Genomic DNA, 21618 nt, shown 5'->3' on the forward strand with positions numbered 1-21618 from the left:
GTGGTAGTGTGTGTATACTTCTCTTCTTTGGGGTTTACTGCTGTGGTGTTATCTATTGCCTGTGTTTTCATGGGTGTATCTGCCTTCCTTAGGTTAGAATTTTCCTTCTAGTGCTTTCTGTAGGGCTGGGTTTGTGGATAAGTATTGTTTATATCTGGTTTTGTCTTGGAAGGTCTTGTTCACCCCATCTATGATGACTGAAAGTTTTGCTGGGTATTTTAGTCTAGGCTGGCATCCATGGTCTCTTAGTGTCTGCATTATATCTGTCCAGGTCCTTCTGGCTTTCAAAGTCTCCATCGAGAAATCGGGTGTTATTCTGATGGGTTTGCCTTTATAAGTCACTTGGTCTTTTTCCTTTGCTGCCATTAATATTCTTTCTTTATTCTGTACATTTAGTTGTTTAATTATTATGTGCGAGGAGACTTTTTGGGGGGGTCTAGTCTTTTTGGTATTCCATAGGCTTCTTGTATCTTCAATGGCATTTCCTTCTTTAAGTTGGGAAAGTTTTCTTCTATGATCTTGTTAAATATATTTTCTGTGCCTTTGAGTTGGTATTCTTCTCCTTCCTCTATCCCTATTATTCATAGGTTTGGTCTTTTCATGGTGTCCCAAATTTCTTGGACATTTTGGGTCATGACTTTGTTGGTTTTAGTGTTTTCTTTGACTGATGAATCTATTTCTTCTACGGTATCTTCAACACCAGAGATCCTGTCTTCCATCTCTTGCATTCTGTTGGTTATACTTGCCTCTGAAGTCCCTGTTTGTTTACTCAGATTTTCTATTTCCAGCATTCGTTCTGCTTGTGCCTTCTTCATTTTTTCTATTTCTCTCTTCAGGTCTTGGACTATCTCCCTTACTTTTTCATGATTTTCTTTCAAGGACTTATTGTTTTCTTCTGCTTTAATTGTCCTTTCCTTTAGTTTTTTATAGCATTCTTCCCATTTTTTTGTTTGTCTGTTCCTCTACTTTCTTTTTGATTTCTTCTATATAAGGCTCTAGCCTCTTCATGATGTTACTTATAAGGTTGTTTTCTTCTTCTTCTGCCATTCCGTGATGTTCAGGTCTACCTGTTGGAGATGGGCTAGGTTCTGATGATGCTGTATTGCTCTTTATTTTGTTGTATGTACTTCTGCCTTGATGTCTGCCCATCTCCTCTTGTGTTCATTCTTGGTCTTATCAGTGTACTTGGTCCAGAGAGAGCTGACAGATTTAGGGAGCCTCTCTCTGGTCCAGATGGAAGCTCTGGGCCAGATGGGAGTTCTGGTCCAGATGAGAGTGCTGGCTGGATAGGAGCTGGGGGGCTTGACTCTGAGTCTTGGGAAGTCCCTGGGGTCTCCTTATTTTGTCCAGATTGGAGCTCCTCTTGTCCAAATGGGAGTTCCTCTGGTCTGTGGTCCAGGTGGGAGTTCCAGGGCAGGATGGAAGCTGGGGGCTGGTCTCTGATTCTCAGGAAGTGGCTGGGGTCTGGAGCAGTTGGGTGTGCGGGCAGGGTGTGGAGACTGCAGTGTCTGCCTGCAGTCTTGGAAAAGGGGAGGCTTCCCGCAGGGCCTGCCGATTGGCCAGGTCCTCCCAGGATGGCCTGTGTCCAGCAGTGGGACCCAGGGGCAGTAAAACTTCTATTTTTAAAAAGGGAAAATATTGCTGTTGTTTTAATTTAATTTAATTTTATGTTCATTTGTGTTTTGTCTACTCTCATGTCTGTGTGAAGATGTCAGATCTCCCAGAACTGTTGTTACAGAGTTGTAAGCAGTCATGTGGGTGCTAGGAATTGAACCTGGGTCCTTTGGAAAACCAATCAGTGCTCTTAACCACTGAGTCATCTTTCCAGCCCCTAGAAAGTCTTAATAGTACATTATTTATTGGAGTCACCTTTATTTCTAACACAGTGGATAGAAATAATTTTCCAAGAAGGGCAATTATAGACTTAGTTATGGCACATCTTACCTGTCCCTTAGTAACACAATTAAGTACTTCCAGACAGTTGCCAGTTTGGTCATGACCAAATCCCACTAATCACAGGGAACCAGAGAAATCATGTAGTCATGTAAAAAGAAAGGGAATGGGAAAAAACTGCAAGATCTAATGAGGTTTTCCCATTTCCAGTATCTGTAAAATACATTATTTAGTAATACTTTCAGAGATGCATATGCAATTTGAAACAAATAATATGATAACCAGAAGTGTCTATTTGGGGACTCAAATTCAGTGGTAGTTGGTTTGGTGTGCTTGTCCTTGTATGACTTTCTGCTGACCAGTAGAAAGCCTGCGCTGGGTTCTGCATTAAGCAAGAAATGGGACCTTTACTGAGTCTATTTGAAGCTTGCTTTATTGAGCCCTTAAGGGATTTCAAGTACGTTCCAGGACCTTCATTTCTAGAACTTTTTAAGATAAATTGTTTTAGTTAATTTTCTATTGGCATGACAAAACATTGTTACAAATACAACTCATAAAAGAAAGTATTTAATGCGGGTCTCTTGGTTCCAGAGTGTTTGTCTATGACCATGGTGGCAGGGAGCATAGTAGAAGGTAGGCAGGCATGGCACTAGAGGAGTAGTTGAGAGCTTGCATCATAACCCACAAGCACAAAGGAGATTATGCTAACTAGGAATAGCAAGGGCTTTTGAGGCCCCAAAGCCCACCCCTAGTGATATACCTCCTTTACTAGACTATACCTCCTAATCCTTCCCCAACAGTTCCATCAACTTGAGATCAAGTATTCAAACATATGAGCCTATGGGGGCCATTCCCATTCAAATCACTGTAAACTATTCATCAAATTTACGAAAAAAACAAGCATGCTTCCTTGGAGAAGGAAAGTTGGGAGAATGATAATGCTAGTATGAAGATCTCAACTGTGTTTGGAAAGAAGTCACTTATGAGAGTCACTTGATCTAATCAGCATATTCACTGGTTAGGAAATAACCAGTTTTCTATGAAGCAATACAAACCCCTTTTCTGTTTTCTCCAGCTGTATCACCAGCAGAGTTCTAAATAAACACAGCAGTCTCTAGAACTATTCATTTGGCAAAATGGTGTCTGATTGTTGGTTTCATAGGTAAAGGAATGAGTCTGAGAAAATCAGGGATTGGGAGTCTAAGACTTTTAAAACTGCAGTGTTTTACAATGACAGGGAAGCCAGCATATCATAGAAACGTCACTAACCCAGAGAAGATCATGTGTAACACCAACCACATAGCCATCCCTTATTGGGTTCACGTTTTCTGTGTTAGGAGGTTGGCCAAGGCTAGACCAAGAATTTTGCACATGTTCATTAGAATGAAGAATGTACTCTTTCTCGGGAGGACCTATTTTATGCTCCTTTCATTACAGGAATAATGCTGAAGGACAGAGAGCTTTGAAAGTGCCTAGAAATATATTTAAGGTCTCAAAACAAAAGCATTATCTTCAATTATGAAAAGACAGTAGCAAAACTGGATGTGCTTGATAACAGCATGCATGCATGGTGTGAGCTATGAAAACTAGTCCAAATATTAACTCCTAGGTCAAGTAGCATTGTATGGTGAGAAAACAGTGACATTAAACCACATTAAATGGAAAGAGTGTCACCAAAGAAGATGACTTGGTACTAAAAGAATAACACAAATGGTTGGGGAGAAGTTTCAGCAGGAAAAAATTTGCCATGCAAGTGTATAAACCAGAATTTGAACACCAAACCCTCACATAAAGGTGCACAGCAGCCACCTTTGCTCAGCCTGGAAGGAGGGGACTGGACCTGCCTGTACTGAATCCACCAGGTTGAATTGAATCCCCAGGGGAGTCTTGGCCCTGGAGGAGATAGGAATGGAGAGGAGGGGCTGGGGGGGGAAAGGTGGGGACAGGGGTGGGAGGGGGGAGAACAGGGAAACCCATGCCTGATGTGTAAAATTAAAACACAAATATAATAAATTTTTTAAAAAAGGAGAAAAAAAAAAGATGCACAGCAGCTACCTGTAACTTCAAAACTTAGAAAGTAGAAACAAGGGATACCAAGAACAAACTGTATAGGTAGACTTCCCTAATGCATAAACTCTGGGTTCAATTCAAAAACTGCCCCAACAAATATGACAGAGAGCAGTCAAGGGCATCAGTCTTGGTCCTCCATGTGATCTCTCTCTCTCTCTCTCTTACACACACAAACACACACACACACACACACACACACACACACACACACACACTCTCAAATATAGATACTCTCAAACTCACACACACACACCTGCATGTGCATCTCACCTCATATTTATCTCTCCTCAGGTGCACCTACATACGTGCAAACATATGTACACATACACACATGCAAAACCAATAGTTAATAAAATAACACAAAGTCTGTAGGAAAAAGAACCCAGAAAGTTTGTTAAAGACAACTCAAAAGCTGAACAAGCATGTCCAGAAAATGGAACTTTATTGTCAAGAGATTCTTCTGCTGGAAGGGGACTTGGAGGGACATCATCATGGATATTGTGGTATTCCAGCAACAGTTAGGGCTGGGTTGCTCTAGGTCAGCCCTTGATAGGCAAGGTTTTATCAAAGGGAAATGTGTGACACAAAGAAAGGTCCCTTCTGAATATGTTTCATGTACTAATGTTCTTTCTCTCAAAAATTATCTATAACCTTAAAAAAACTCTCTTAGTAACACTTCCTCTCAAATTCCATGACTACCATATTTAAAAATAATCAGTTAATGTCAACTTATTGGATTGCCCAATGATGAAATATGTCTCTTTTAATCTTTAACATGCAACTTAGGGTCTTGGAGCCTCAGACATCCATAACACATGTATAATTCTTAAGAATTATAAATAAGTCACATTCAACACCAATTAACATCATCATCAGAAATATTGTGCATGGCACATATGTCATGCAAGGAGCAAGCACTGACTGTCCAAAGTACTCTAAACTGGAGCTCTCCCAGCCCAAATGACTCCATGTCGAGAAAATAAGTAACAGCGAGCAGGCAGTTCGATCAGCATGGACTCCCTTTTATTTGATTTGGTTTTCCAGTCTCTAGAATCCCTTAGCAGGGTATCTTACACTTTGAATGTTTGTTAAAATGAGAAGTGTACAGGGCTTTGTATGCTTTGTCACACTTGATTTCATAAGCCAACGATAGCCCAAGTCAGGACACCCAGCCTTTTACTGTGGAAGCTTGCCTTCTTTGCCTACCTCTGCAGGAAAGCTGGGGAAATGTGATAAGGCAGCCATTTGTACCAGCTGAGTTCCTGCTGAAAGGCCTTTTGTGGGTCTCCCAGCCAGAGAGAAAGGTACTCATTGTTAGCAGCTTGTATTTGAAGATGACCTCCCTGATAGGGTTTTATCTCCAAGTGCTGGAAAGCACAGTGGTCTTGGAGGATTGTGGGAAGGTGTTTTTTTTTTTTTTTTTTTTTTTTTTTTCTGTGCTGTAGCTCCTGGTAATTGCAGCACCCCCCTCTCCTCAGGCTGCTTGTCTGGATGAGTTGGCTGGGTCTGCTACCTGCACACCACAGTTCTTTGTTGGAGGGTGTCCTAATCCAGGATTCCATAGTTATCAAGAAATGGATTGTGTCAACACTAGCTTTCATTGTGTCCTGGAGCACTTGGGGGCCTCTGACTTCTGCTCTTGTTTTGCAGAACAAATTGCACTTGAAGGCAGACAAAGGTTAAGTTTTAAGTGGATTCTGCATTGCTATTTGCAGCATCTCCCTTGATATTTGATTCATTTAGCATATGACCCTAATGTGAAACCATTTTTGAAAAAGAATTTTCTTTGTTAGTCACCTTTAAGTCCGCATCAATCACTTGGTAATGGAAAAAAGTCAATGTAATGATCTGTTTTGAAAATAAACAGTGAACTTGACTTTGGCCTCCAGAGCTTATTATCATGTGGTAACATCATTCTAATCCAATGACATTATCTGTTCAGCATATTATGATGGTGGAAAATATTTCACGTTTGTTATTGTGATATTTAATTATGGAGAAGTACGTTTAATTTGTGGACTCTGGTACGTGAACTGTCAGAAGGCTGGCAGTGGTATCTAATTTGAACAGAAAATTATTTAGTGACCCACAAAAATAATTGTTTCACTGCTACTCCCTTCATTGAGTTTTCTCATTAACAGATTAACTAATTCCTAGACTCATTACACTGAAGTGCTAGTTAGTGGAAGAGGGGCTAGTAGAAGAGGCATCTCTGGTCAATTGTATCGTTGGAAAGAAAAACTTTATTCATGACACAGCAAGGGACGCTCTTCCAGGTTGAAATACAAGCAAATCAGGGAAAGCCACAGTCACTCTCCTTTCCCTCTCCTCCTCCTCCTCCTCCTCCTCCTCCTCCTCCTCCTCCTCCTCCTCCTCCTCCTCCTCACTGTTCCTCCCTCTCTTCTCTACTCAGCATCTGAGAACAGCAGGGTTACACCCAAGGTCATGGTCTGAGTTGTTCGTAAAACTAGAACCATAGCTGAGTCTCTTGACTAGAGTTCTGTAGTAGCACATTCTTACAGCCTTTCTGATTCCAACCTGGGATCAACCTGGGACAGAAGGAGCTGCAGGGAGAGAGATTCGATCAACTTTACAGAATCCCTATTCCCAGCCTGAATAGGAATCTTTATGTTTCTTTTTCACCCATTTGAGGCCAAAGAATAGATTCCAAGGGAACCAGGCTAATTGCTGGTTCTTTTAGGAACTGGGCCAGAGTTGCTCAGAGTCTTGGTTTTGGCTGTTAAAAAAATTGTGAGTCACTCACTTGGAGTGTCCTCATATTCACAAAAGTGCCACAGGGACCATGAAGCAGATGCTTTGTATATATTGAGAGCTGGGAAGAATGGAGGGGGTTGTTCTGGGGGCTGCCACCATTATTTACAAGGGAGCTGGGTTCACAAACACAGTATAAGAGAACAACAATGCCCTTTGTTTTTGACAGGAAGCCATACTCATTTTCAAGGCTGGTGAGAGCAGACTGGAAAAGAGCAATGTAGCCTGCATGTGGAGTGACCCTGAACAATTTGTATAATTGACAGAAGTCTGGTTTTCTGGTTTGTTCATGATTTTTAGTTGAAAAGCAAAACGTGTACATATTTACTGTAGCATGATGTTTTGGTGTATTGATGTATTGTAGGACAGCTAAATAAATGAATGAACATAGGTGTTACTCACATACTTAAATGTTTTATGCTGAAGACATTTGCAGTCTTTTAAAATGTGCTTTCTTAGAGCTATGACCCCACAGGCATATACTTCTATTGTCAACTAAGTGCCTTTGGTAGGCTCTTAGTATATGCAACAAGCTGAAAGCTTGTCAATACACATGCCCTCTAGATAGAATGTAAAACTAAAAGAACTCATTGAAGAACTGGCCTTTTAATAATGGGAACTTTGATTGTAGGTTAACTCAGCAGTTGGTATTAAGTAGATACATCAGTTGTTCCATGTAGCTCTTGGTTTTCAGTAATACAGACACACACACACACACACACACACACACACACACACACATATATATATATATATATATATAGACTCTTTTCTGCTTTAGTCTCAATTCAAAGCTAAAAGAAAAAGCAAAAACAAACAAACAAACAAACAAACAAACAAACAAAAAACCTGAAGCTAATCACAAAGACATGCACATCACTGGTATCCCTGTATAAGAAACAAAGAAAAAAAAATACAAGCCTGGTTAAACTCATCCTATCATATAGGTTAAAAAAAATGCTTTAGAAAAAACACAAATTCTCAAACACAAAGAACATGTGGACCTTATTTAATACATGCAGCAACACTTTTACTTTAATGCACAAATGTGCTAATGTTTTACTTTCTAACATTTAAATAGGAGACAAGAGGGATACCGGAGAAAGTAAAATACATGGTCAGACCCTTGAAGGTCAGGGTTCTTACTGAACAAACAGGAAGGTTTTTTAATTCTTTGGAATCTGAATTTACTTATTAATAAAATGAGAAATATGTTAATATGTTCACATGAAAATTTAGACCTAGTAATAGTTACATTGGAGGAATTTAGTAGATGTATGTCCAATTCCTAGTTTTTGTTAAAAACAAACAGGGGCTGAATTTTGGCCTAGAGGTTGAGTGCTTGTTTATCTCCAGAGGACCCTAGTTCAGTTTTCAGCTACCTATAACTCCAAATCCAAGGCATCAGATGTCCTTTTCTGGCCTTCTTGGGTACCTGCACACAGATCTCCCCCACTCCACCACACACAAATAGAAAAAAATCTCAATAAACAAAAAGACAGAGGCCAGTGAGACTATAACATCAGAAGCTTTGTCAGCTGTACTTTGCTTCCCCATATTGAGCAATAACACTCAAATAGATGAGTCTCTTGGAAGATGTACCTCAGTTCTGTAACACAATCTCAATGTGGAGAAAAGCTCTCAGAGACACAGTTACTTTCCTGTTGCTGTGATAAAGTGCCATGACCAAAAACAACTTATATAATAAAATTCATATTGGCTTCCATAGGTTGAGTGCATAATGGTGGAGGAGGTTTGGCATCCAGCAGGCAGTGAGAGCAAGAAACTGAGAGATCACACTTCAACCCTAAACACAAAGCAAACAGAGCAAAGCAGAAGGAGAGGACAGGCTACAAGATCTCAAAGGCAGCCCCCAGTGGCACACTTCATTTAGCAAGGCTTCACTTTGGACAGGTTCCACGACCTCTTCAAACAACACCGTCAATTGAGAACCGAGTGTTCAAATATCTGAATATTTCTGACTCAAACTGCTACCAAATCTGTAGGTCTTATGTGAGAAGAAAGGGAAAATAAGTGAAAAACAAAGCTGTGGAGAAAGATAGAATAAAGGAAAATACACATATTACCCCTATATGACATCAGACATTGTTCCAAAGTCACTATGTCCTAACAAGACTCCACTTACTTTTCTGTGGAGAAAAGTCAATGAGAGCCATGCTTTAGAGACTGTTTTTCAGGATTAAAAAAAATCTTGTGTGCTTTGTAAAAGTCAAGGTATAGTGAATGTGAATTGTTTTAAGTGTATAAGGCACAGTCAAAGTCTGCATAGAAAGCTTGGCTTGAGACTAGGGAGACAAGAAAACCATGAAAGCTAAAAGAAAAAGACCCTTCCACACTTCCATCTTCAGCTTCACAAAACTAGACATTTAGGAGAGAAGTATAGTTTAGGTACAAATTAAGCTATTGTTATTAACTTTGTAGTTCATTGACTATTAAGCAATTTGAAACATAATAATGTCATGCTTTTTATTTTTTTTGTGATTATAATTAGATAATTTCTTCTTTCCCCTCCTCTCACCTTTCCATACATCCCTCTTTGATTTCTTTCAAGTTTGTGGCCTCTTTTTTCATTAATTATCATCACATGCATATATGTACATGTACATATATATTCCAAAATACATACTGTTCTCCCTAACAAAAATCTAAACATTTGTCCATATACTCAGAGATAAGTATAGTGTTCAACCCTCATCAAGGAAACTTCTCTTTGCAACAGATGGAGACCATTACAGAGAAGTACCACCAATCAAAATTCAGAATCCTATAGCTGGAGTTTTCTCCAGTCCTGCCTGGCCCACGGTCAGGACAAATCTCTCTCACCCACCAGTCCTGCAGCTGATAAGACCTAACCAAGTAAACACACAGAGACTTATATTATTTACAAACTGTATGGCCATGGCAGGCTTCTTGCTAACTGTTCTTGTATCTTAAATTAACCCATTTCTATTAATCTATAAGTTTCCATGTGGCTCATGGCTTACTGGTATCTTAACATCTTCTCATGGTGGCAGCTGGCAGCTTCTCTCTGCCTCAGCCTTCCACTTCCCAGAATTCTCTTCTCCACTTGTCCTACCTATACTTCCTGCCTGGCTACTGGCCAATCAGCATTTTATTTATACACCGTGATATTCACAATGGACACATCTACAAGACAATCCACCCAAGGTTCAGGGAACATCTGTAGATGAGGGGGTAGAAAGATTGTAAGAGCCAGAGGACCGGTGAGTTTTCTACAATGTTTTAATCATCTCAGTTCATTGTTTCTCAAGAAATCTGTGAGTAAATGAGATATCAAGAGGGATAAAGTTTATAACTAATTATTTTCCTCTTCTCTAGAGTGTCAACAGCCATTCAAGGTCTGGCGCCCTTTCCAAGAGAGAGAGTGGCAATCCTACTCTTTGCCAATATCTCCTGCCTATATCAATGAACACACAAGTACCTATTACAAGTGCTTATTTTATACCAGTGGTGTGACCTCATTTCCATTTAGGTGGTGACACTTTGGATTCTGGGATCCCTATTTTACCTGTAGTATTAGTCAGCATTCTCTAGAGTCACAGAACTTATTGAATGAATCTCATCTATCTATCTATCTATCTATCTATCTATCTATCTATCTCTCTACTTACCTATCATATGTATGTATACACACACACACACACACACACACACACACACACACACACACACATACACACACATACATTTTATTGGAATGACTTGCAGGCTTCAGTCCAGATAACTCAACAATGGATAACCATGAATGGAAAGTCCTAGAATCTAGTAGTTTCTCAGTCCCACGAGACTGGATGTCTCAGCTGGTCTTCTGTATATGTTGTAATCCAGAAGTAGGCTCCGATGCCAGTGAAGAAAATGATATGCTAGCAAGATGAGGGCAAGAAGGCAAAGAGCAAAAGCTTCCTTCTTCTATATCCTTATATAAACTTCCAGCAGAAGGTATGCCCTATGTTAAAGGTATGTCTTCCCATCTCAAGATCTGAATTAAACTCTTGAATCTTCCAGCCTTAAGATCTGGATCAAAGATGTGTATCTTCCTACCTTAAAGGTTTGGAATAGAAGTAGATTTGCCCACTTCAAACCAAGCAGAAAATCTCTCATAGGGCTGCCCTCTGTTTCTGGATTGGAGTTCATTCCAAATATCGTCAAGTTGGCAACCAAGAATATCCATCACACGTAGACTCTTTACATTTTGTAGTGCTTTTATACATTTCATCCTAGCCAGGCATAGCAGCACACTAAGTGTATCAGTGCTCTTTAAGATGGTGAGCTTCAAACACCCAAATGCCTGTTCAGTGTAAATGCCATGTCAAGGATCTGCAAGCATTCTGTCATGCACAGTCACCCACTTATTAGTCTGCCTCTTCACCTCTGTTCTGTCTGTATATGTAAAGCAGCGGAGCATGTTGACAGATGGCTTGTTCTAATGGATTTAGGAAATAGGCCTGGACTGTTAACAGTCACTGAAATGAGATTAAAATACATTTACCAGAATGTCCTATATTGGCTGGAAATATCTTTTACCTGTGGACTTGCTGCTGCTGCTGCTCCTTATGGGTATTACTTAGTAAAGAGAACTATGCCCCAAAGTCCCACTTTTATGAGGTTGCATAATTTGTACTTGTCTGTTTAGAAATAGTCTTGTTGTTTATATTATTTTGTTGTACTTATTCTGTTATTATATGTATATTCTTATAATAAAACAAACTCCAAAATTTCACTTCATTTTTCAGGGAGATAGCATATTTTCCTCATGTTATATTTTAATAATAAAATAGGTATATTTGAATTCACCATTTATGTGATATTCTAGTATATGAATGGTATGCATGCATACTTTTCTAACTCACATATAAGATCAAAGAATATATTTTTCCTGAGGTTTTTTAATAGAAAACTTGTGTAGTTTTTTTTAGTCTTGCTAATGGAAAAGTTAACTTTGAAATCAGAATTGAGCAATTTTCTTTCCCAAAAGAAATAACATTTGAGTTTGACATGTCAAGATGAGCAGTAGGTAAGCATGTCCCCTTCTTCTGGTATGAAAGAAAATTGTTCCAATCCCATGTGTTATCGAATCATTGACAAAGTTTGGTTTGACAATTATGTTTCCTGGGAATAACAGTCTGACCTCCTTTAGCGTCTTTCCCTGCTTTCTGTCCCCTTTTTCCCCTTTTCTTTCTTTTCTTTGTGTCTTGGCAGTTCTAAATCTGGCAAGATTTTTGGAAGTTCTTCTGTAATTCTTGGAGTACACCTTAAGGAATATGCTCATATTATTAGGAAACACATCTCGGCTAGACGCTTTAATGTGTGTCTGGTAGGTTAATCCAGTCTGGCTAGAAGCTATTGGCAAGTTATTGTCTATTACCAGAAAGTGAAGAGAATGAGTATGAAATTTCCCAACAACGTCCCTAGTCCACTCATTTTCCTGTTTGAATGAACAGTGTGACAAATGTTTTCACGAATGTGACACAGCTTTGTATCTTAATTTCGTCTTATTATGATATCAGGGACTTTCATTGTAAAGCTCAATGAGAGGGGTGAGAACAGCCTTGACTTCTGTCTATTAGGGGATTTCCCTACTCTGATGTTACAGAATCCTTTTCTACTTTTGGCACTCAAGGCTTCTGGTCCAGCTCTCAATTTCAGTGCCAATGTCCTTCCCAGTTTTAGGAAGGTGGCATGTCCCAGCTCGGTGACAACAGCGGTAACACATCGTAACTCCTCACTAGCTCATTATGATCTACTTTTCAGTTCTCACATGTTTATGCCATGTGTCCTGTCTAGTTTTTGTTGCAGTGTTGGTTTTGTTGTCTCTTTTGCTTTTTTGTTTTGCTTTTGCCCTTGGCATTCAATGGAAGAGAAAGAATGGAAACTGCGTCCATCTTACAGGGAAGCAGGACACTTCGCTTTTTTTTTTTTTTTTTTTTTTTAAAGTAAGATGTATTTTGTGAGTGTGTGTGAGTGTGTGTGTGTGTGTGTGTGTGTGTGTGTGTGTGTGTATTTAAATAGGTGGCGGTATTAACCCTGAACACACAAAAAAGGATTTTTCTCCCCTTGTCCTTAGATTTCTTTGTTTTGTGTGCTTATTGGGAAACTGGAGGCTTAACTGTTACAGATCTCAGTATCCAAGACAAGTAGAACCTGGTACAGAGTGAGATAGTCTCTCTTCTTTTTCTTATCACTTTTACCTAGACAGATAGGTTCTTCTCTTGCTTTTGATAAAAATTTGGAATTTCTCATATTGAGCTTGTTAACTTAAAACCTCTCTAAAAACATCTTCTTATCATAATGTTATGTATTCATTTTATACAACATGAATATCATATTTTTAAGGCTTAACCTTTATGTTTTAACTTAGACTAAATCAATACATTTTAAGGATTTTTTTCACAACAGATATTCTTTATGTTAATAATAGTACAAATCATACCTGTAAACATTTAAGTAATCATGTGATATTTTGTTTCTTGGATATAATGAAGACTTATTAAATCAAGTATACTAGGATAGTCAGAATTTCACTCTTTCTGTCATTTTCAGTGGTGATATTTTTGCGAGTTACATATATCTTCATCTATGTTGAAATACACATCCTGACATACTGGGGAAGACTGAAGATGTGGAGAGTTGCTAAGGGCAGAACAGTCTTACTATACCATTGCTATTATAAGCTGACACTCCCCTGGATTTGCCAGGTATTTCAAATTATACTCACTCACAGGTTCAGAGTTGAGATACCGTCTATGTTCTGCAGGACTCTCACTATAGCTCAATGGCATAGTTGATGCATCATCCACTTTGATGCAGTGTTGGTATCTTAAAATCTACCCAACTGGCTTTTGCAGGCAGAATTCATTAAGAACTAACTCTTTCAGGCCCAGACACTCTCTCCCTTGCTCTTTTTTCCCATTCACTCTATCCACATTATACACGTATAGTACATAGGAATAGTATGTATTCATTCCAAACCCTTTTGCTCACGAGTCAGATCAGAATATATCACACTCTTTTAGCTTCTGTTTTCACAATCAAACTGTGTAAGTGCTCTTGACTTTTCCTGGACTGGTCCATATCTAGTGGAGAATGAGATTCCAGAGTTGACTGATGCACTGACAATAAGGAAAATTAGTTGCAGCCAGAAGGACTTCAGGCAAAATAAGTTTTCCATAACTGAGCTGGGAATTCCAGTTTTGCACAACCAAAGTCGTGATTGTGAAACTAAGACCCACTATTTATTTAGTGAATTTTCCCTCTGCATTGTGAGCAACTTGAGAGAAGAGCCTAATTTTTATGAATTATCTTATGTTATCCATAGTATCTAATGAAATGCCTCGAACAGGAATGTGTTCAACTAAGTTTAATCAGTGTGAAACAAATCAACTTCTCAATTTGTCAGTTTGTTAATTGGCCACTGTCCTATAAATAAAACTACAGCTATTTAAAAATCATCTACCTGCCCGGCGGTGGTGGCACACGCCTTTAATCCCAGCACTTGGGAGGCAGAGCCAGGCGGATCTCTGTGAGTTCGAGGCCAGCCTGGGCTACCAAGTGAGTTCCAGGAAAAGGCACAAAGCTACACAGGGAAACCCTGTCTCAAATAACCAAAAAAAAAAAAAAAAAAAAAATCGCCTACCTTAACAAGGGAAGTGAACCTCTATGATAATTTATTACCCTTTTTGTCAATTTTTCTTTCTTTGTTTCTTTTTTTCTTTTTCTTTTTTTTTTTTTTTTGTAGGTGAAAGTCACCTACAGAGCTCATGCTTCTACCGAAATAGAACAAAAATGTACCAGAAACATGTCAATCAGGAAACTGGCATCTGAAAGGAAAAGAAAATATGACTAATAGGAGTCTGACTAAGGAAAAGTCTAGCAATTCTTTGCTATAAGTGACCTCGTAAAAGTGTGTCTGTCTTACAACATAATTCTTCCATTAGTATTAGGAAGCAGTTTTCACACAAGTAAAACGTTTTCTTTTAAATTTTAGGAGAAAATTGTGTGTGTGTGTGTGTGTGTGTGTGTGTGTGTGTGTGTGTGTGTTGACAGTGATTTCTCTTTTAGCTCAGCTATTTGCACGTTTGTGCTAGGAAGAATGGAAACAAAGGTACAGAATTCCTCGTTATCCTTCATAGGCTATCTTGTTAAGTCATAATTACATACTTAAGCTAAACTTTTAATTTTAAACATAAATGTTGAAAAGATCAAAAAGATCAACAGTTCATTAGCAACAAGCAATTCAGAGATTATTGTTTGGTTTTTGTTTTAACTCAAATGTGAGAAGGATCTTCAGATTTGCTAAAATCATTTTTTTTTTCAAAATGTGTTTTACTGTGCAAATTTTGCAAAGTTCTTTCACAAATTTTCTTTTTACAAAATTTTGAACAAAATCTTTTTTTAGTTACTTGAAATTCTGTGTTAAGTCTAACAGAGCTATGCAGGAATGCCTCAGCATAGTACTGCCTGCCTTCCTAGGAAGACTAAATAAACTAAGCTTCATTTGAGAAGTGAAGCTTCTTTGCAAAAATAAGTAAGAATGAAAAGTACAAAAGCATGATAGTTTCTGGAACACTTGAGAGTAGTCTATGGTAAATGTGGAAATGATGCTAATATTTTTTACTTACTCTGCTTTGGGGTGTATGTTAATGACATGATAAAGATTAGAAAACATGAACAGGTATGTCTCAGTTATGAGACTTCAAAAGAAAATCTTCAGTATATGAAATCCAATATCATACTATGATTAAATGGTTAGAATTTCTTCCTTCAGAGTTCTATGATCTTAAGCAAGTGGAGCAAACTTCTAGTGTCTAATTTTCAATCTCTTACTCTACTTATCCCAAAGTGTTGTGAAGACTGAAGTAGTTAATGGATAGAAAGCAATTAGAACATAGTTTAGATGCTATAAACTTCAACAATATTAGTTACTTTAATTAATTACTGATAATGATTTCAATCTGAAATGTTTCCCACAAGCTCATTTTGAAGATTTAGTCCTTAGCTGGTAATGGTATTTCAGGATGCTCTGGCAACATCAGAAAGCAAGGCCTAGCTGGTAGAAGGTCACCAGGGGTGGACCTTTGAAGATTACATCATCCCTTGATTTATGCCTTGGTCTCCATTTTCTGATGTGTTGTGGTGTGGGAATGCTTCTCTGTGAAGCATTCTCAGCTATGATTGACTCAAAACCCTCTGAAATAGTAAGGTAATGGCTATATTAATGATAAAATTGTATTGCTATACCCAAGAATGAAACTTTGTATTTAGTTACTCTTGTATTATATTATTGTCAAAAAAGATTACATTCTGACTAGCAGTCTGATATCCAATTTGCCTGTTCTCCAAGATATCAGGTAATATTCAGTTACTTTTTATTTTTGATATTGTATTTTAATTATGGGTCTCCCTTCCTTTTCCTTCCTCCAAACCCTCTCATGTATATTCCTTCCCATTCTCCTTCAAATTCATGACCTCTTTTCTTCATGCATATTCAATTACCTTTTATACCATGATTTGATATGGCAATACAAACCATTTATTATTGCTAAATGTACATGTGTTCCAAAATTAGGCATTATCTACATCATAAGTCATAGTTGACTTTCTGTTGTTCTGAGAGGTGATTGACAATTCCTTACTTAAAAACTGCTCAGCTAAAATTCTTTCAGCAGGTCACAGAAGTCTAGCAGCTTGAGGCTTTGATTTGCAATTTGTCTATGTTGGATGGAAACCATGCTTGTTATCAGGCAAATATTGGCACTGCATGTTAATAATTTCTTGGTCATTCAAGACAAGTGGCCCTTTGTTAAGATGTGTGCCTTGATTAGATTTTTCATATGAAAATGTTAACCTTACTTTCTGCACAGTTGGTTGTTAAATATGTAATAACAAATATTTCCACTGAAAAATTTCCCCAGGGAATGTTCTGAGGATTTGGACTCAGTGCCTTTTGCATGACTGGCCATTTCTGTACCTCTGGGCTGCATACCAGTCCAGCTCTCTGAACTCTTTGATGATTATTTCTGTATTTAAAAAAAAACTGTCTCATTTGTGATAATACTTATGGAAAATTACAAAAGGACTTTTATCTTTGAGATACTCGTACATTTTTCTCTTAAAGCAAGCAACACTGACAAAATATGGCACTAACACTATGTTTAGAGTCACTGAAGAGCTAATCTTAATGAAGAGTCTTCTATAATCTGAGATTTAAAGATATGGGAAGATAGTAATTCAAAATTTATCAGTGTATCTACCAGCATCACATCATTGAAGACTTTATTCACTATGTAAAAAAGAATGCTAGAAAAATGGTTGTTAGTTTTCTAGGAAAAGTTATGGTTGCTCCAATTAAGAAATACTAAAAATCATATTCTAATTTTTATTGCATTTCTTTATGTATTTAGATTTTAGGCATGAGCATGCTATAGCATGTGATGATCAGAGGAAAATGTATAGGAATTGGTTCTCTCCTTCTGTATTCTATGGGTCCTGGGGGTTGAACTCAGGCCCTCAGGCTGGATGGCAAGCTGCTGAGCCATCTTGTCAGTCTTATAGTCAAGTATTTTTATTTTATAACTTTTATGAGTTTTTTCTCCTTCTTTTCTTCTTTCCATCCCTTTCTTCCTTTTTATCTTTCTTTCCTTCCAATTGACTAATGTATAATTGACCAAAAAATTGTGTATTTGGACATGCAGTTTACAATGTGATGATTATATACAGTATAATGATCATGACAATCCATGAACACATCTGTTACCACACGTACATTTGCATTCTTGTGGTCCAATGTCTTAGCAAATTTCAGGTAAACAATAGGGACCTATTAACTCTGACACCATGCTGTACATGAGATTCCCAGATCTTACTCTCCTTATAGCAATATTTACTAAGGCATTACTGTGCTAAGGTCCTATCAGCCCAGGAGCAGGAAGATAGTTTGTCTCTGCATGGAACACTTAGTCTGGGCTTCTGCAACACAATATATGAGATAGATTAATTTAAATGAGTGGAAATGTTTTTCTTCACTACATTGGAGGATGTAAAGGCCAGAATCCTGGCACTTACAGGCTGTGTTGTCTTTTGGGTGCTGGTATCTGTTTCTAGAGGGGAGGAATGCTATGTTCTCACAAGATGGATTAAAGAAGTGTGCAAGAAATTCAGTAGTGCCTGGGTATCTTGCATAAGGGCCTTAACCCTATACGTGAAGGAGCTGCCCTCTCTTTCATTTTTTTTTATAAGGACTTTAACTTCATTGATGAGTGAATTGCCTTCTTGACTCTCTTGCCTTTTAAATCCCCATCTACATCTTATTAACTTTCAACACACACACAGTTTGAAGGGCACATACTCAAAGCTTAAAATATACCTAAGAAAAGAGAGGAGGTTGCTTGTTGCCTAGGGTTTCAAGACCCAGCCTTGAGAGTTGAGACAGTAGTATGTTTATATACCTTGAAAATGGTTGTGGGACAGGACATTTGGAAAATTCTGCTTTATGGCACACATTCATATGATATCCTCTCAACTGTATACACATTGCAACCACCTTTAAAATATTTGTGGGAGAAAGCAGGAAATAAAAAAGGCATTATCAAAGAATTGGTCAAAATCAAATTATTGATGGAAAGCAGAAGACAATGAAGAAGAGAGTGTTAGTGTTATAGAAATGATGAACAGAGGGCCAGTGGAGTCTTCAGCATTTATCAGGCTACTCTAAAAGAAAGGGAAACTCAGTAATCCCATGACTTCCAATTATAAGAATGAACACGATGGTCAAGTTGGAACAGGGATGGAGTGGGAGAGCTATGAAAGAGATATTGGGATAGAAGGAGACATCATGGAGATAGGGAGAAACAGGGTGCTAGGGAAGTTCCCAGGAATCCATAATGGTGACCCCAACATGGATTATTAGCAGTAGTGGAGAGGGTGCCTGAACTGGCTTACCCCAGCAATCAGATCAGTGAATTCCCTAACTGTCAACATAGAGCCTTCATCCAGTAACTGAAGGAAACAGATGCAGAGATCCAGAGCCAAGCACCAGGGCAAGCTCCAGAAGTCCAGTCGAAGACAGGGAAGAGAGATTCTCTGAGCAAGGTGCATCAAGATAATGATGGGGAAACATGTAGAGACAATCAAACCAAACTAGTGGGAATTCATGAACTTTAGACCAATAGCTGTGGAGCCTGCTTGGGACTGGACTAGGCCCTCTGCATAAGAAAGACAGTTGTGTAGCTTGATCTGTTTAAGGGGCCCCTGGTAGTGGGAATAGGATCTATCCCTGGTGCATGAACTAACTTTTTGGACCCTACTATCTATTGTTTGACATCTTGCACAGCCTTGGTGCAGGGAGAGAGTCTTGGACCTGCCTCAACTAAATGTACCAGGCTTTGCTGACTCCCCATAGGAAGCCTTAACTTTTCAGAGGAGGGGCTGGGGGCTGGATTGGGGGAGAAGGCTAGGAGGTAGTGGGAAGAGGGATGAGAGGGGAATCTGTAGTTGGTATGTAAAGTGAGTAAAATTTTCTTAATTAAAAATAATAATAATAAATAAAATATGTTTTAAAAATAAAAGAATGAATGAAAGACCCAAACCAAAAATCTCTGACTTGTAGAGACTATACAAAGACAGTTCCCTTGTACGTCAGTAGAGAAAGAAGCAGTCAGATTGCTTGCAGGAGTCAGAAAGCATCATGAAAAATGTAAATTGAGCACCCATTTTTAAGGCATGCCTGAAGAAAAGTTTTTCAAATCTTGGTAAATAAGAATAAGCAACTGACATCATCAGAACCCACTATAAAATCCATTTTGAATCAATTGAAACCAATTTGGAATACATTTTGAATCAATATTTCAATAAAAAAATATATAGTGTTTCTTCCATAACATGTTTTAGCCATTATTATTATTAAAGTTACTTTTGCTATTATCTTTCATCAAGTCTGAAACTAAAAGATCTATATAGTTATTATTATAGCTAGTTAACTGATAAAAATCTTTCATTTTCAAGCAACATTTTTTGAGTGTCTAGAATGGGACAAAATCAAGTAGTTTTTACTCGTTACAAATTTTTCTGTTATAGAAGTTATGTATTCTGGAATTCTTACATGATGCAGTTTCAAAAAAGAGATTCTGTTCTGTACATGCTACAGTCTACATATTAATAACTATAGCTAGGCCAAACCCTAGGTGATATGTCCAAATTCCTACCCAGAATCTTCACTAGGTCATATTAATGACATTTTGGTTTTAAAGTATCTATATATGATATGATCTCAAGGTCTTGTCCTCATACCTTTTCCATTAATGATCCTCTTTATCCAGGTTGATATCTTACCTTTTCAGTTGCACAGGTCTCCAATTTTGGAGTCTCTTCATCTCATATCCTTGCTCATCATATTCCATCAGGAAATTTCTTGGGTATGCTTCCAGATTTTTAGAACATTTTTGCACTTCTTCCAAAACCATCATGGTCCAGCCCACCCTGACCACAGGATGACAATGACCACTAGTATATCTTTTTATGAGACTATTGTTCTTTCAAAGTAGTTTTCAATATGGTAGCTAGGATAATCTTCCTATGTGGAGGTCAGATCATATCACTTTTTAATTTATTGCTATATTTATGTAAACTCTGTAAGGATATTCAGAATTAATAGTTCTATCTCTCAGCAGGAATAAATGACAGTTCAGATGTTGACCTTTATCCTAGTGGCTAGATTTTCATTCATTCATTCATTTTTTGAAATTATAGCAAAGATAAAATTTAAAAAAATCTTTTAATCTTCATTAAATTTAAAGTGAAACCACAGCATTTGTGGATTAGATAAGATTGTATTTTCACAAATGACCTCTACAACTCATGTGTTGCATACTGCCTGTGTCATTTTCTCACCAAGGACTAGAACATGTTCTCCTTTGATCTAAGAGGCTTTGTGACTGCTTTGACTAATGGAGGAATAAGGCTCAAGAGTGATTGATGCAAAATACGTGATTCTTCCAAGATGATCAATATAGGATTCCAAGACACATGAAGAAGCCCTTGGTGGTGCATGTAGACAACAACCAGCCAAGTAATACTAAGGCTTTTAACAGCTTCAAACCCCAGCTGATGACACATGGCAGATGAGGGACAAACCACCAAGCTGTAATAGACATTGTGAAGCCAAATATATCTTGTGACACTACTCACGTCTGCCAAAAAGTCTTCGATATCAACAGTACAGAGGACCTAAATGCCATTTGTGAGTTTATACAAACAAGAAGCAACCCAAATATGCCAATCCACTTCTTAGATTGCTGGGTAGCCAGAGCTAGTAATTTTGTTAAGTTGCACAAAGTCGTCTAGGATGTATGCTAGCTGGTGACATTTGGCTCAGTTGAAACCATCGGTGGTGATATACGCAAATGTGGTTGGGTAAAATTGAGTGTGACATCTATTTACTTACTTATTTTATATATTTTCTGTCTTGTGAAATCAACCCCATATCTAACTTAGTGATATGATGTTTGAAGGCTCATGATAGGAATCTGTATGGTTTTTCAGTTCCCTGGGTTAAGACTCACTGTGTGTTTGAGTATTTGTATCTGTTTCTTGACCTCAGTTACAGTGAAATTTGCTTCAGAATAGACACTTTCCAAATTTCCATTGGCCCTTTAATTCAGACAAATAAGTTATCTTACAATTCATCTTAATCACCATTAGGACAGGCCTCATGTCCAGGAGTAGTTGACCAATATATATGGGCTCGACAGTTTTTTGTGTGCTTTTATTGGGCTACAATTTTTTTCTTTTATGTGTGTTTTTATTTTGTTTTCTTGGATTTTTTCAGGGGAGTTTATTAAGAAATTT

Source organism: Onychomys torridus, chromosome 16 (genome assembly GCF_903995425.1).
Source record: "Onychomys torridus chromosome 16, mOncTor1.1, whole genome shotgun sequence".
NCBI lineage: Eukaryota > Metazoa > Chordata > Mammalia > Rodentia > Cricetidae > Onychomys > Onychomys torridus.